This window comes from Chiloscyllium punctatum, chromosome 1, assembly GCF_047496795.1.
Source record: "Chiloscyllium punctatum isolate Juve2018m chromosome 1, sChiPun1.3, whole genome shotgun sequence".
In the NCBI taxonomy this organism is placed as follows: Eukaryota; Metazoa; Chordata; class Chondrichthyes; order Orectolobiformes; family Hemiscylliidae; genus Chiloscyllium; species Chiloscyllium punctatum.
In genome coordinates, this window is record NC_092739.1 from 122,020,499 (window position 1) to 122,036,142 (window position 15,644).

General features: G+C 41.6%; 1 long non-coding RNA gene across 1 annotated transcript in view; it reads left to right on the forward strand.

Annotated features, from left to right (window-relative positions):
* The first annotated feature begins 536 nt into the window (after positions 1-536).
* LOC140482598 (uncharacterized) overlaps positions 537-15,644 on the forward strand; it is a 31,405-nt gene continuing 16,297 nt past the window's right edge. Inside the window, exons 1-2 of the long non-coding RNA XR_011961763.1 lie at positions 537-605; positions 13,604-13,797. This is a non-coding gene — a long non-coding RNA (uncharacterized lncRNA). The remainder of the gene's footprint in view (positions 606-13,603; positions 13,798-15,644) is intronic.

The following is a 15,644-nucleotide window of genomic DNA, read 5'->3' on the forward strand; positions in this document are numbered from 1 at the left end:
TACTGGAATGTATCATTCTTTGAGTTATAAATAGTGTCTTTCATTTCAATACCCCCTACCCTGTATTCTGAGCACTTGAAGAATACAAAGATAGCAGGAAAGAACACTTAAACAAAGAGTTAAGGGGGTTAAAAAGGGCCATGAAATGTCCTTGGCAAACAGGATTAAGGAAAATCACAAGCCATTTTATACATATCTAAGGGGTAACAGGGTAGTTAAGGAAAGATTAGGTCCACTCAAGGCCAAAGGAGGGAGTTTATGCACGTAGCCAGAGGAAGTACATTAGTTCCTTAACAAATACTTCACATTGGTATTCAAAAAGGAGAAGGACATGATGGATGGTGAATCTAAGAGGGTTATATTGATATTCTCGGGCATGTTGATATAAAAAAGGAAGGGGTGTTAGGTGTTTTGTGAAGCACTAAGATAGACAAGTCTCCAGAACCTGGTGGGATCTATCTCAGAAAAATGAAGGAGACAGGTGAAGAAATTGCTAGGACCTTGTACAAAATCTTTGTTTCATCTTATGTCAACAGGAGAGATGGATACAGAAGTGGATACACAGTTGAAATGGATACAGAATTGCCTTGTTCATATAAAAGACAGTGAGTAATCTTGGTAGAGTGTTTTCTAACCGGAAATATGTGACCAATGATGTTCTGCAGGGATCAGTGCTGAGACCCCCGTTGCTTGTAATATATATAAATGACTTTGAGAAGAATGTGATGGTCTGATGAGTAAGTTTGTGGATGACACTAAAATTGAGGCATCTGTGCTTAGTGAGGAGGATTGCCAGCAAATACAGATAGACTGGAAAGTTGGGCAAAGAACTGGAAGATGGGATTTAATCCAGACAAATGTGGAGTGATGCATTTTGGAAGGCCTAATGTAGGAGGAAAGTATACAGTAAATGGCAGAACCCTCAGTAATATCAACATACAGAGGAATCCAGGCATAGAGGTCCACAGTTCCCTGAAAGTGATAACACAGGTGGACAAGATGGCCATGAAGACATATGGCATGTTTGCCTTCATTAATTGGAGCATAGAGTATAACAATTGACAGTCATGTTGCTGTATAGAACTTTAGTTAGGTCACATTTGGAATATTATACGGAGCAGAGCGAAGGCTGAATGGAAGGGGAAGCGGACACGGGGACTGCAGGGTAAGTAATCTAATATATTTGAGCAGTGGCTAAACCTGAAACACTACATGAGTACTGTCTCCCACTCATCTTCCTCTAATCAAGAAAAAGTCTGTGTGGAGGGTTGGGTAAGGTAAGTTTTTTAAAATCTCTTCTGGCAATTTAGAACAAAGGAAAAGGAAGCTAGGGCAGTTGCATGCTCCTCTTGCAGGATGTGAGAGGTAAGGGTCATCACTAGTGAGAAGTGCTCCCAACTCCAGCTCCTCACAGAACACATTAGGGAACTGGAGCTGGAGCTGGAGCTGAAGCGATGTGAACTTCGGATCATTTGGGAGGTTGAGGGGTTGATAGAGTGGAGTTATGTAGGGGAAGTCACATCTAAGTTGCAGGATAAAGATAGCTGGGTGACAGCCAGGAGAGGGAAAGGGGACAAACAGTCAATGCAGGAAGAATAAGAGAGCGATATTGATAGGAGATTCAATGGTTAGAGGAACAGACAAGAGATTCTGTGGTCGCGAACGAGACTCCCAGATGATATGTTGTTTCCTGGGTTAAGGTTATCTCTGATCGAGTCTATGGGCTTCTTAAGGAGGAAGTGTGAGCAGCCAGAAGTTGTGGTACACATCGGTACCAATGACATAGCTAGGAAAAGAGATGAGAACCTGAAAATTGAATATAGGGAGTTAGGTTGGAAGCTAAAAGGCAGGACAAGCAAAGTAGTAATCTCAAAATTGCCACTGGTGCCATGGGCTAGTGAGGCAAGGAATAAAGAGCAAGTGCAGCTGAACACATGGCTGCAGAGCTGGTGTAGGAGGGAGGGATTCAGATATGTGGATCATTGGGATACCTTCTGGGGAAAGTGAGACCTGTATAAGGAGGACGAGTTGCACCTGAACTGGAGGGGCATCAATATCCTGGTCGGCAGGTTTTCTTGAGCTCTTCAGGATGGTTTAAATTAGTTTGGCGGTGTGATGGGAGCCAGAGTTATGGATCAGAGGATGGGGTGGATGGTGACTGGGCAGGTACAGCATGCAGAGAGTCTGTGAGGAAGGATTGACAGTTGATAAGGCAAAGTTGCAGGCATTGTGATGGGTTGAAGTATGTCTATTGTAACACAAAGAAATGTCAGGAATAAGGGTGATGAACTTACAGATGGATCAGTACTTAGAGCTACAATGCTGTGGCCACTATAACATGGATATCACAGAGGCAGGAATGATTGTTTGATGTTCTGGGGTTTAGATATTTCAAAAGGAATGAGGAGGGAGGTAAAAGAGGTGGGGGAGTGGCATTGCTAATCAGGGATTGTATCATAGCTGCAGAAAGGGAGATCATCGAGGAGGGTTTGTCTCCTGAGTCATTATGGTGTAAATCAGAAACAGGAAAGGAACAGTCACCTTATTGGGAGTTTTCTATAGACCCCCAATAGAAACAAGACATAGAGGAGCAGATTGGGAGGCATATTTTGAAAAGGTGCAAAAGTAACAAGGATGTTGTCATGGGTGATTTCAACTTCCCTAATATTGATTTGAACCTTCTTAGTGCAAATAGTTTGGATGGACCACATTTAGTCAGGTGTGTCTAGGAAGGATTCCTGACTCAATATGTAGATAGAGACAAAAAAACTGCAGAAGCTGATTCCAAGATAGACAAGCAGGAGGCTGGAAGAACCCAGCAAGCCAAACAGCATCAGGAGGTGGAGAAGTCAATGATGAAGATATAACCAGATTATACCCGAAACATTCTCCAACTCCTGATGCTGCCTGGCTCAATATGTTGTTAGACTGACTAGAGGGGAGGCCATATTGGATTTGGTGCTTGGCAACAAATCAAGTTAGGTGCAGATCTCTCGGTGGAGAGCATTTCGGTGATAGTGATCACAATCCGCTGATTTTCACTATCATCATGGAGAGGGATAGGAGCAGACTGTACAGGAAAGTATTTAATTGGGGGAGGGGGAATTGCAATGATATTAGACAGGAACTGTGGAGCATAAATTGGGAGCAGTATTCTCAGGGAAATGAACAGAAGTGTGGAGGTTGTTTAGGGAGCATTTGCTCTAAGTGCTGGATAGGTTTATGAAGGAACCTTGGATGACAAGAGATGTGGAATATCTAGTCAAGAGGAAGAATGAAACTTACTTAAGGTTGAGGAAGCAAGGATCAGACATGGCTCTAGAGGGTAACAATGTAGCCAGGAAGGAACTGAAGAACAGTCTTAGGAGAGCTAGAAGGGGGAATGAAAAAGCCTTAGTGGGTAGGATTATGGAAAATCCCACAGGGTTTTAGATTTATGTGAGGAACAAGAGAATGACCACCAAAGTCAGTGCATGGCTGATCAGGGAAGTGGAGGGAACTTGTGCCTGGTAGAGCAGTGGATGTGGCATATATGGATTGATAAGGTTCCCCATGATCGGCTCATTCAGAAAGTAAGGAGGTTTGGGATATGGAGAAATTTGGCTGTCTGGGTACAGAATAGGCTGGCCTATAGATGACAGAGAGTGGTATTAAATGGAAAGTATTCAGCCTGGAGCTCTGTGACAGGTGGTGTTCTGCAAGATCTGTTCTGGAACCTCTGCTCTTTATGATTTTTATAAATGACTTAGATCAGGAAATGGAAGGTTGGGTTAGTAAATTTGCCAATGACATGAAGATTGGTGGAGTTATGGGTAGTGTGGAGGACTTTTGTAGGTTGCAACAGGACATTGACAGAGCTGGCCTAAGAAATGGTGGTGGAGTTCAACCTGGAAAAGTATGAAGTGATTCATGTTGGAAGGTTGAATTTGAATGCAGATTACAGGCTTAAAGGCAAGATTCTTGACTGTATGGAGGAACAGAGGCATCTTGGGATCTACACCCATAGATTCCTCAAAGGTTCCACCCAAATTGATAGGGTTGTTAAGAAGTTGTATGGTGTGTTGGCTTTCATTAGCGAGGAGATTGAGTTTAAGAGAAGTGAGGTTATGCTGCAGCTCCATAAAGCCCTGGTTAGACCACACTTGGAATATTGTGTTCAGTTCTGGTCGCCTCATTATAGGAAGGATGTGGAAGCATTAAAGAGGGTGCAGAAGAGATTTACCAGGATGCTGCCTGGACTGGAGGGCATGTGTAATGAAGAAAGGTTGAGTGAGCTAGGGCTTTTCTCATTGGAGCAAAGAAGGATGAGAGGTGACTTGATAGAGGTGTACAAATGATGAGAGGTACAGATAGAGTGGATAGCCAGAGACTTTTTCACAGGGCAGAAACAGCTGTCACGAGGGGGCATAATTGCAGAAAAGTTTATGGGAGATATCAGAGGTAGGTTCAGAGAGTGGTCGGTGCGTGGCCACATTAGGGCCGTTTAAGCAACTCTTGGATAGGAACGTGGATGATAGTAAAATGAAGGGTATGTATGTTAATGTGATCTTAGAGTAGGATGAAAGGTTTGCACAACGTTGCGGGCTGAAGGGCCTGAACTGTGTTGTACTGTTCTATGTTCAGAATGATGTCAAAACTTTGGGGAGGGCACAGAAAAGGTTTACCATGGTGTTGCTTGTTTTGAAGGGTTTGAATTATGAGGAAAGATTGGACGAATTTAGTTTGTTTTCGCTTGAACCTTGGTGGCTGAAGGACCACCTGATAGAAGTTTTCAAAATTGTGAGTGGAATGGATAGAATCAAAAGTCAGAAGCCTTTTTTTTTCCCAAGAGTAAAAATATCAATTACTAGGGGACATAGGCTTAAGGTAGAAAGGGGAAAGTTTAAAACATGTGTGAGAGATACATTTTTATACAGATGTGGGAAGTGCCTGAAATGCACTGCCAGACAAGGTGTTTGAAGCAGATATAAAACAATGTTTAAGAGGCATCTTGGCTCGATCTTTACTTAATAGTTTTACACCTGGTTGCGTACACACTGACATGAAAAGCACATCTCTTTAAGAAATTCAAACTCTGTTATACAATCTCAGGAGTGGAAAGAGAGGAATGTATTCATTTTGCTGGATTTGGTCAGAACAGTATACCATATAAAGTTGCCCCATTCCAAATGGGTTTCATTTGATACATGCCCAATACCTTCCACAGATGGAAGGATATCGACAACAATATTTTCTTGATGTAACCATTGCTGAAAGAACCTGGAGCTTGCCAAGTAGGGTGCTCGAATAGCACTGCAGGTCAGGCAGCATCCAAGGAACAGGAGAATGCTGCCTGACCTGTTGTGCTTTTCCAGCACCCACTCTTCACTCTGATCTCCAGCATCTGCAGTCCTCACTTTCTCTTGCTTGCCAAGTTCTTACCCATTTACTAAACAGCTATGTCTGAGCTCATAATTGTGGTGAATTGTCCCTTGGTGGATGCAGGCAGTACACTCTAAATATATATTTCTGGCCTTCTTTGTCCTTTTCCATTCAATAAAGTGATTGGGAATCATTAAAAGTACTATATTTGTGTGTCAGAAACAGCAAAGAGGAATAGGCTCTCTTTCTACTACTCATCTCATCATCCTATTTTTGACCTAATTTCCTATTTAAACCAAATTAGTAAGCTTTCCATGTCACCTCTATTTTCATTTCATTCCCACCACCAATGAAATACTGGCCTCAGGGATTACACTTTGTGAAAACTCCAATACATTCCACTTTTAGCATGATCCTGAATTAGAAATAATTCACTCATGACCCATGCACTTGCTAATCTCCAGTATTAAAAGCAAAATGCTACACATGTGGGAATCTGAAACAAACATAGAAAATATTAGAATAAGTCAGTAGGACTGACAGAATCTGTGGAAATAGAGAAACAGAGTTAGTGTTTTGACATTATGTCTCTTCTTCAGAATTGAAGAAGGTTGGCAAAGAATAATTTTCATACATTTAACATAGGTGGAGGAGGAACAAGGAGAACAGATGGTGCAGAAGCCCAGTACATAGGCCAAAGGGGTTTCTGACAATGGTGAAAGAGAAATAGAGGTGTAAAATGGATGTCAATACAGGTATGAAAGGGAGGAAATTAGCCCTCACTGCTGAGAGCAAAGTAAATAAGTATATGAATAGGAAAGGTTTGGACGGGCCAAGTGCAACAGGTAGGATGAGTTTAGTTTGGGATTATGTTCAGCATGGACTGATTGGACCAGAGTCCATTTCCTTGCTGTATGGCTCTACGGCTCTATAAACAAGACACAAACAGGACAAAGCCATAGTGAGGGGGGAATGTAAGCCTTGCAGCAGGCCCAGGACATCTCCATGCACGCCATAGGAATGACCTTGACCTTTCAGTTGCTTGCCATTTAATAAACCGTCTTGCTCCCATGCTAACATTTCTGTCCCGACTCTGACTGTGAGCAGTGAATACGATAGACCAGATCGAAATAAGTAAAAGTAGAACACTGCTTCACTTGGAAGGTGTGTTTAAGGCCTTGCACAGTAAGCAATGAGTACTGTGAGTGAGAAAGAAAGAAGTACAAGTGATTTGCTGCTGATAGTGCCATCTCCTCTACATTAGTGAGACCAAATGCAGACTGGGTGACTGCTTTGTGGAACATGTCCCTTCTCTCCACAAGAATAACCCCTACCTTCCGGCTGCTTGCCTGGTGGGTGGCACGGTGGCACAGTGGTTAGCACTGCTGCCCCACAGCGCCAGAGACCCGAGTTCAATTTCCGACTCAGGCGACTGACTGTGCGGAGTTTGTACGTTCTCCCCGTGTCTGCGTGGGTTTCCTCTCGGTGCTCCAATTTCCTCCCACAGTCCAAAGATGTGCAGGTCAGGTGAATTGGCCATGCTAAATTGCCCGTAGTGTTAGGTAAAGGGGTAAATGTAGGGGAATGGGTGGGTTGCGCTTCGGCGGGTCGGTGTGGACTTGTTGGGCCAAAGGGCCTGTTTCCACACTGTATGTAAGTAATCTAATCTAAAACTACCTTGCTAAAATACAGTATGCTAACACTTCTGTCCTGGTCATGCTGCAACGTTCCAGTATTCTCCACTGCTGCCACAAGTATGAAAGCCATCATTTCCCAACCTGTTGCAGTTCTGAAGAAGGTTGATAATGGACACAGCACTTCACCTCTGTTTACACTCTCCTCAGATACTGCCAGACCTACTGAATTTCTTGTGTATTCATGGAATCATAGAATCCCTAAAGTGTTGAAACAGGCCATTTGGCCCATCAAGTCCATACCCACCCTCCAAACAACATCCCACCCAGACTGCCCCAACCCCCCCCCCTGTAACTCTGCATTTCCCATGGCTAATCCACTTAGTCTACATATCCCTGGACACTATGGGCAATTTAGCATGGCCAATCCACCTAAAGTGCACATCTTTGGAAGGAAACTGGAGCACTTGGAAGAAACCCACAGGGAGAATGTGCAAACTCCACATGGTCAGCCACCCGAGGGTGGAATTGAGCCCACGTCCCTGGCACTGTGAGGTAGCAGAGCTAACTATTGGGCCACCATGCTGCCCCCCCAGGAGGTGGCAATACATTAAAGTATTTTCTGTGTATGTCCCCCTTTTTCAATCAGTGAATTGAACTCTATACAATTCCATTATGACCTTTTTTCAAACTGTCCTTCTAATGTCCTCAAGTGGTTCATCCCAGTCAGCACTTGTGCACACTTTTCTCCAACATTCCTCACCTGTGCAGAAAAATACGCCAAAACACCAAGTAGGAACACAAGTAGGCCGTTCAACTCCTTGAGCCTGCTTTGACATTTATTAAGATCATGATTGGTCTAATTACAACCACAACTCGATATTGCCTATCTCTGATAACTTTTCAGTTCTTTGCTTGCCAAAAACCTACCCACTTCGGCCTTAAACATTTTCAAAGAGTGTACTGCAATTGCGTTTTGAGGAAGACAGACCCAAAGACTCAAAACCCTCTGTGACTAAAAACCAATCCTCTTAACTTGGGGACACTGACGTTTTTAGATTCCTTCACATCCTTTCCACATTCAACTTGTCAAGATCTTTCAGGATCATATATGTTTAAATCAAATTGCTTCTGACTCTCTTAAACTCCAGCGGATACAAACCTATCCTTGTCCAAACCTTTCTCATGAGAAAACCTGTCCATTCTAAGTACTAGTCTGATAAACTTTCTCTGAACTTCATCCTTCCTTAAAAAAGATAAATGCTGTGCACATATTCCAGATGGGCTCGCGCTACTGCACGTATAACTAATGCCCTGTAAAACCTCCAAAATGGTAGCAGAGTAGAGGGTGCTGAGCCTAGGGTTTCTCTGCTCTCATCGTCTTTCTTTCTCTCTTTTTCCTGTTTCTTTTCTTCTTTGTACTTTTACTCTTTTTCTTCTTTTCTTCATTTTCTTCCCTTTAAACCTGGAGAGTGGCAGGTAAAGGAATAGGCCTCCAGCAGCAGTAGCAGTGACAGCAGGCTGAGCTCGATACATCTCTGCCCCAGCCCTAGGATTTCCTGGGGAGCAGGTCCTGGGGCTGATTCCCTTGGCCAGGAACTCGCAGCCTGCGTCAAGGTACCAGATCCGAGCATCTGAAAGAGTGGAAGCATCGGCAAAAGGATCAGAGGCAGAGCCTGGTAAAAGATCGGACGGCAAACAGAAGGCTTCTCTCAGCCCGACATTTCTCCTGGTGTCCTTCACCTTCATCTTCAGCTTCTGGTGGTCCAGCAGGCGGTTGCGTCCAGGAATGGTGGCCTTGGCCCAGCACGGTGGTCTTCTTTGGCAGAGGCTTCCAGCCTAGTATTTCAGTGGCCCAACTTGGCAGTCTCATCCCAGAATGGCAGTCTCATCCCAGAATGGCGGTCTCGTCCTGGAATGGAGATCTCATCTTAAAATGGCGGTTTCCTCCCAGAATGATGGTCTTGTCATGGACTAATGGTTTCATCTCAGCGTGGCAGTCCCATCCTGACTGTATCTTCAGGTTAGTCCATAGTTCCCCAGTCAACTATCCCCAAATGTCGTGAACTGAACTGTGATGAACTTTGTCTTAATTTTACTTTTTTTTATTATATATGATTTCTGTCATTAATATACTGTAGTAGGGTGACTTATAAGACTTTTCACTGTATTTTTCGTATAAAATTAAATGTGGCAATAAATTTCTATTCTATTCTATTCTATTCTCTACTTTCATAAATGATAACATTCTGTTAGTTTTCCTATTTCCTTGTTTTTGCTTGCATTCGTGCACCAGGATACCCAGATCCCTCATTTAAACCTCTGAGTATTGTGCATTCATCAGTTCATTTCATCCACTACACATGTTATATTTTAATAAATTAGTTAAACGTGATTTCCCTATCACAAAATCAAGTTGGCTCTGCCTGATTAACTTGAACTTGCCAAAATGCCCTTCCGTAACATCCATAAAAGTAGCTTCTTACCTTTTCCTTATAAGGTAAATGGCCTCTGGTTTCCTGCTTTCTATCTCCCTCTTTTTGAATAAAGAAGTTAGAGATAGGAATTAGGAAATAGGAATTTCATTTGCTTTGGCTGCACTAAATGGAGCTATAGTCTTAAATCAATCCACATTTTAATTCCGTTAAGCCTTTAAAAGCTTTTTATTTAATTATATATTCCAGCATCTTTCCCACTATTTGGTCCATCCCTCATATATTGAGTGTGTTAAGATATTGAATTGAACAATTTATTATCACTTCCAGTTTAGAAGAAATAACACAATAAAATACGTGAAAAGCTTCGACTGTTGCCATAATCTGGTGCCATTTTGAATAGCTAAAGAATAAAAAGAGTAAAAAGATCTAACTGAAAGAGAGTCAATATTCTTTCCGCTGCCTCCATTGAGTCCAGAGTCAGCTCACCAGCAACACCAGCACCATCACCCCTCCTCCAACCCTTCACTGCCGACTGTGCTGGACTCATCAATGCAGGAGTCACTACACCACTCTTTGGGCATCATCTCTTCACCGCTGGACCCAGATCGCTGCCGATAACCAGGAGTCCCAACCAGACATCATGAGCTCCGCTGCTGCCTCGATGGTGGTAGGAGTCCCCGCTCTGGGCCTACTGCAAACAAGAGTCCCTGACTGTCCTGCCAGTCCAGGCCAAGCCGCCACCGGGACATGAGTCCCACTCCAGCCTCCTTCCTCCAAGTTGTCACATTGCTGGCGCCGCCATATTGGAGAGTCCTCTGCTGCCGCCTCCGATCACTGCAGGAACTTTGCTGCCACTGCCACTGGCTCTGAACACCAGGAGGCTGGCCTTGTTGCAGCTGCTGCCATTTCCAATCACTGGGAGGAGCTGTATCCTCTGCTACCGCCACCTCTGGCTGCATGGAAGCTACTCCTGCTCTATGCATGGTGCACTCTCGCTGCTGCGTTGACAAGGCAACTAACCAGGCAAAGAAAAGAAAAACTTAAAAAACAATAAAAGAAGAAGAGCAGAAGTAAATAGAATAAAAAAGAAAGCAGATGGGAGTGGATGAGCCCTGGGCACTAGCCTGGAAGCAGCCCTGCTACTCCACTGGCTGTTACATTTTTGTTTATTGTCCTTTTTGTTGAAATGTCAATTGATTACCTCCCAAATAGGAAAATTAACATGCTTAACATACAATGAGTGAAAACAGGAGAATTGCTGGCTCTATCATCAGGCAGTGAATTCATATTACTAATGAAAGTACTATGTATGTTGACAAAGCATGCAAAACCAGCAGGCATTCATAATATGTTAGCAGGCGGGAAGCAAAGGATTTCCACAAGTTACAATTTCCTAGTCCCAAATACTTATTCCCATCAAAGAAGCACTTATGTCAAAGGGAATTTCAAAACCAGTGTTAAATGACATTCTGTGCAAAAATTTACTAATCTGTAACTACAAATTATCTTAATTGATGATTTGGTAATTTCCCACTAATGCAAACCATCTGTGCTAAATCAACTGTAGAAAATATAATTTTGTGGTAATTATGGAAAAAGAATTGTGAATAACAGCCTCACTATTTGGGCTAATAACATTACTATAAAGTAAAGCTTATAATCTTTAATTTATATATTAAAAAAATCAATTGCACTTTCTTTTGGACAATGGCCAAGTAAATCATTTTGTACCATGTTTTCAGCTTCATTTAAAGTTTATCCAAAGTGTTGATCATTTATTTTGTTGAAAAGGACACATGGACACAAGGCCAACATATGTTTTTGCCCCTGTCCCACTGTCCTGGCTTCATTGAAGTATTGTTTTACACTCCCATCTCTACACTGCTTACTGTTTCACTTGCTTTCAAAAAGTTGATTCTCAGTCACTTTCTTTCAAGGCAGAAAATGTTGTGAAATCAAAAGAAAATCGAGTGCAATATAGGATTTCATGTAGCCATTCTTCATAACTTAGCCTCTGACATTAGAGGCCTTTTCTGCACCACCTAATAGGTTTCAATGTCTCCCTTGTGTCTCAGTAATCTTGGACCATCATACAAAGCTGCCACTGTTATGCCATTGAGCAAGTCTTCGAAAAAAATGTATTAATACACAGCAGTGAAATATAGAACATACAGAGAGGAAGCAAAATGAAATAGATTAAAGGGGAAAAAAATAAGGATTTTATACCAACACAAAAGTAAAAATGGTTAACCAAAGGGTAACTGTCTTAGGTTGTTATAGTCAATGGTAGAGTGGATTTTAACTCTTGAGGAGCAGTATTCGAAGAAAGGGGACAGAAATTGATAAAACCCATCTCATCCTGAGAGTGTGTGAAATGAGAGAATTTAGTTTGCTCAATGACCTCATTGATATTGTAATGGCTAACCGTGGAACCAGCCAGAGCCCAATGGGCATCTTGCCAGTTAAGCAGAGCAACAGAGAATTTGGAAATTGGATAGACAATCAGAAGGATGGTGAAAAGTGACTGACAGTGTCAATTTTGCGTCAAGAGGAACAATCCTGTTAAAAAGGAAAGGCCATTTAATTGATTGAAAAATTTGGCTTCCCTCCAGTGTGGTCTCCCCTTTTCAAAACCATGTGATTGGTAAAGTCAGCTCTGAAGAGGAAATACTGGAACCCTCTAAGATCTGACGTAGGGTCAAATAGGTTTTCATTTTGGCTTTGACACCCTTTGACATATTCTTCTCTTGGCTACTATCACGTGTCTTCAGTTCATTTAGAGAGTATTTCTGCTTACATACCAGAGCTGTGGAAAGCTATTCAACCTGAGATCCAAGAAAAGAGTGCACCAAGTCCTCAACCAAACATTGCTCTTTACTGATGATGCTGAAATCTCATTCCATGCCAAAGCACACCTTCAATGGAAAATAGACAGTCTTGCTCATGTCTATAAAGAGTTTGGTTCGACCAACAACACCAGGAAGAAAAATGCCATACCAGAATCTATCAGCATCAACCATGTGATGCTGGATATTGTTGATTGTGAAGCCTTATATGCAAAACTATCACCAGCAATCTTTCACTTGATGTTAAAATCAACACGCAGATTTCCTGATCTGTAGCAGTTATGTCCACGCTGAATAAGGGTGTGTGGAACAACAGTACTCTAACTGAAAACACCAAACTGTCAAACCTGTGTCTGTGGCACACTCCTCTGCAGGAGTGAGACATGAACAATATATGTTAGGCAGCGAAAAGAGTGAACCATCTTTGTTTTCTCAGATTCTCAGATTTTCTCATTGGCACCTGTTGGCTCGACAAGGTCACTAAATCAACCATCCTGGAGTTTGTTAATTCCATTAGCATATACTCATTGATATGCCAGTGACACCTGTGTTGGCTTAGTCACATTAATCAAATGGATACGTGAAGTCCTTCAATATGGTGAACTGGCCCTCCAGTCATGATCTTTTCTAGGTACTTGCTTTCAATGCAAGGACACTATTATTAAAGATATGACGATGGATGACATTGACTGCAAATACACAGTCAACAAGGGGTGTGGCCCCTGAAGGCTGACTAGCTTGGAAGGGAATTGAAAGGTGTAACTAGGACTGAGAAGAGGGCCCAGCAAATATAAAAGCTAATGAATCATACATCTTGTCAGCCCACTGTCTTACTCTGCAGGAAATATGTGAGAGGTGACCATGCATAGCTTATGAGCTTGTGAATTTGGACTTTTCATTATAGCAGAGGAAGCTAAGAAGAGATTCCTTAGAGTTACTCAAATTGTGAAGAATTTTGATCAGCTGAGTGAAGATCATCATTTCCATTGATTGGAGAGTTTAAGGTCATCACTAAAATCTTAAGAACGAAGTTGGAAGATGATTTTCATGGGGGGTTGTAAGGTCATGAGATTCCCTACCAGTAGCAATGGTTACAGTGAAAAGCATAATAGCTTTTAAATGTGACATAAATATTTGAAAAACACAAAAAATGGTATGAGAAAGGGCAGATAAATAGAACTATAAATGGATTGTTCTTTTAAAAAGCTCATGCAAATGCAATAGTCTGAATGATGTCTTTCTGTGCTGTACAGTTCTATGCATTCCTGCTTTTCCATTGTTTGACTTGTTTCTCATTTTCAGTCATTATTTTCTCCAACTCTAGGGAGTCAATACAGCTTTAGTGCGAAAGCAACACTTATGATGGAATGAATATAGATGCCTTTTGACATTATGAACTGAACAGTCATTATATAAATATGAAAACTACTGCTTGATGCACGTACACACTGAGTCTGCTCTTTCCTCCACATTATTTGAAAAGAAATGGCATCTCTGAATATACAACAAGGTTGAAGGGTAAGCAGGAGTTCATCAAACCACTTGCATGAAAACATTTACAAAGTTTTGTTTCCTGTTTACTTTAATAAGACTGACAGTCTCAATTTTGAAGTTTAGGCTCATCTGATTGAAGATGATTTCATGGGCTGAACAGGTCATGAAGTGTCAGAACTTGTCAGAACACACTTCATTTAGCTTAGAGACTATTTATATTTAACACATTCTAAATGTCATTATGAGAAACTGCATTGACAATTGCAGTGAACTCAACAAATTGATTGGTCATCTTACTGTGAAGCATAGAAGACACTTGCTACTTTTGAAATGGCTTTTTTTTAAAGGAGCAAAGTTCACAGTGAAGGACTTTCTAAGATATGAAATGTATAAGACCCAAGAAAAAGAATTCAAGCACAATAACGTTTTGTGTAGATGCTTGAAATTGTACATATGACAGAGAGGGAGTGTTCCCTGCTTGCTAAATGCATTTGGATAAAACCTGCAGAATCTCAATCTAACATTAAATTATTCAACTCAAATTGTTTATATTTTGTGCATGACATTCTCACGGTCTCAACAAGACTGAAACCATCTGTATTCTGCATAGTCTGTAAAGTATCTGGTAGTCAACACACACTCATTCCTGCAACATGCACTTCCATTCATAACTGGACTGTCGATCAGCTTTTTTCAAATAGGGTTAATGGAAAACTTACTCATTACTTTCAAGGGAAATGATTCCGTTTGCTTTAGTCTGTGGAGAAACCAATCAAATTTTGCCTGAGGCTTTTGCATTTTTATATACATGTTTGTGTTCTGTATACATAGGATCACTGAGTAAATTCAAAATTTTGTCAAGCCATGTTTGTTCGGGTGCAAAGCGAGGTAACTCTGTTTCAGAGGATCAAATTGGAGCTTCAGTCAGATACAACTGTTCTAAACAATGCACTGAATTCTGGTCAAACTCGCTGGTGACACTCCTAGTTTATATAATTCAGGATAATGAAGCTCAAAGCTGCTGTCCCATAGTTTCCATCATTTTGGGGAGGCAATGCCTTAGTGGTATTATTGCTAGATTAATCTGAAGACCCAGGTAATATTCTGGGGACCTGGGTTCGAGTCCTGCCATGGTAGGATGTTGGATTTTGAATTCAATAAAAATCTGGAATTAAAAATCTAATGATGACAATGAATCATTGTCAATTATCAGGAAAAATCCAGTTGCTTCCTTTAGCGAATGTAATTGACAGGATGGGCAATAAATCCCAGCCTAGCCAGTAAAGCTCACATCCTGTGAATAAATAAAAATAAATTCGATCAGAGTATCACCTGATATCAGTTAACCCTCCAGGGGAGTGGCTCAAGTTCACAGTCATGAATGTTCACAAATTCTGTGCTAAGCAAAAAGGTAATTTCTTAGTGTGCAATAAAGAGAGATTTCTGCAAGTTGCCTTATGGCACTGTCTGACTGTCGATCCTTTTGTCTCCCCCAACATTCTGTCTGGAGAATTTAATGTGGTTTTATAATGACTGTTACCATTCATATCATTATGATTAGTGAATAAAGAGGAGCAGGAGGGAGAAGAATTATATTTACTTTTTTATGAGCATCATTGGCTAGTCCAGCATTTATTGCACAGGCAGAAGACAGAGGGTGGTGGTGGAGGGTTGTTTTTCAGGCTGGAGGCCTGTGACCAGTGGAGTGCCACAAGGATCGGTGCTGGGTCCTCTACTTTTTGTCATTTACATAAATGATTTGGATGCGAGCATAAGAGATACAGTTAGTAAGTTTGCAGATGACACCAAAATTGGAGGTGTAGTGGACAGTGAAGAGGGTTACCTCAGATTACAACAGGATCTGGACCAGA